Here is a 1723-nt window from a genome sequence, read left to right on the forward strand (position 1 = left end):
GTGAATCAAATAATATGATCTAGGTACACAGGTCAGGTATGGTATCTAACCAGTCCGGTATATCATAAGGCATGGCATGTCACTACCTCTATAACATAAATAATAAACAGGGCATGAATGTTAAACATGTAACAAACAAAACATGCTAGGAGACAGATAGTGACATGCTGATGCAGATATAAACATAATTATTACTACTTGTTAAAATCTACTAAACATATCAACATGACATATCAAAATAGATAAATCAAGGTACCCGCCTCAAATATCGCGTGTGCCAAAGGAAATCCCACGTAAGGCAACTCGTCATAAATCAGCGTCCTGCAATACATGATATATAGATTTAGCTAATTACATATAAATTAGTTAGCTAAATCAAATCCTCAAACCTATTTAGGATAATCATCATCAAATACGACTATTGATTAACCCCTATTAATTAACCTACTACAATTTACATAACTAAACGAAATCTCAATTAGGATTAGGAAACCCTAATTACTTAACTTATTCATCCTGCATACTCACCAAAATCTGTGGTAGCTAATAGGCTCTCGACCGGAGGAGTCCACAGCTGTAAGACGGTGGCCGCAGCTGAGTAAGGCTACTGTACGGAAAACCAGATAACCCTAAGTCAACACCTAGCATGTATCCGACATCCTAATTACAATCACTATATACTCAACTGAGAATTTAAACCCTCTCATTCATCCATAACCTTATAGACTAGAAATCTTACCCTCAAACAACCCTAAGTTGTTGGCCGGAACAAATGAACAACCCCACAACCAATCCTACTCCACCTCACAACCTTGATTGTTGATCCACAGCACACAACCCTGCAGAACATAACCTCACTGCTGGAATCAAACGGATCAAGATGAAGAGCAAACAGTGGAGTTTACAGATCAAACAGCAACCCAACTCACTTTGCTGTTACATTACTAGAGCTAGGGCACGGCTGTGATAAATCTACGCCGGCGAAGTCACTGGATGGGTGGCAGATCTGGTGTTGCTTGATGCGTAGAGGCTGAGAGAGAGCTGGTCTCCACTCCTATCGCCGCTCTGATCTGCTAGTGGTCACGGAGGATACGCTGATGGTGGATCGTCGGCTAGGCTCAGAGAGGTTGGAGTATCCCGATTTGATGGTCGGCAGTAGCCAGTGGCGAGCGGGAGGTTGATCTAGGGCAAGGATGCACAAGAAAGGGGGCGGCGCAATTCGGAGAAAGAGCGGCTCGGTGAAGAGGAGACTTCGGCGTTGCGGGAGCAAAAAGGGGAAGAGGAAGGATCGCCGCTGCTATGCGTTGGAGAGGGGTTTTGTAAGGCTTGGGGAGAAGAGGAGGTGTCGCTAGCAGCGGCGGCGGCAGTTGGGGATGGGAAGAAGAAACGACATCGGTGCAGGGGCGCGGGTTGGGAAAATCGGCGAAGAGGAAAGAAAATAAAAGGAAAAAAGAAAAACAAAACAAAACAAACTTTTCCTCGTTAAAATAGGGTAGCTTAAATAGATTTTCTCGGGGTCCAATATTTATCCCCGTAACCTAAGTCATACGAGCTCCAAAAAATTTCTAAAAATTCTGAAAAATTTTCTTATGGTTATTCTCCCTTTTCTGGTATTTTACACAGATTTAGAAGATCAAGATCAAATCATCTTCATGACATCAATCATTGAGGAAGAGGTAAACGGATCTGAACCTGAGTCTGACCAAACACTTGAGCCTAAATT

The 1723-nt window shown here is 42.8% G+C and overlaps 1 long non-coding RNA gene across 1 annotated transcript; it reads right to left on the reverse strand.

The window, feature by feature from the left end:
• Positions 1 to 254: 254 nt before the first annotated feature.
• LOC122016313 lies at positions 255 to 1453 on the reverse strand. Its single transcript, XR_006121104.1, has 4 exons — positions 930 to 1453; positions 740 to 839; positions 529 to 607; positions 255 to 321 (listed from the first exon to the last, which is right to left on the reverse strand). It is a non-coding gene; the product is annotated as an uncharacterized LOC122016313 (long non-coding RNA).
• Between the last annotated feature and the right edge of the window lie 270 nt (positions 1454 to 1723).

The sequence above is a fragment of the Zingiber officinale genome, chromosome 8B (assembly GCF_018446385.1).
Source record: "Zingiber officinale cultivar Zhangliang chromosome 8B, Zo_v1.1, whole genome shotgun sequence".
NCBI classification, from domain to species: Eukaryota; Viridiplantae; Streptophyta; class Magnoliopsida; order Zingiberales; family Zingiberaceae; genus Zingiber; species Zingiber officinale.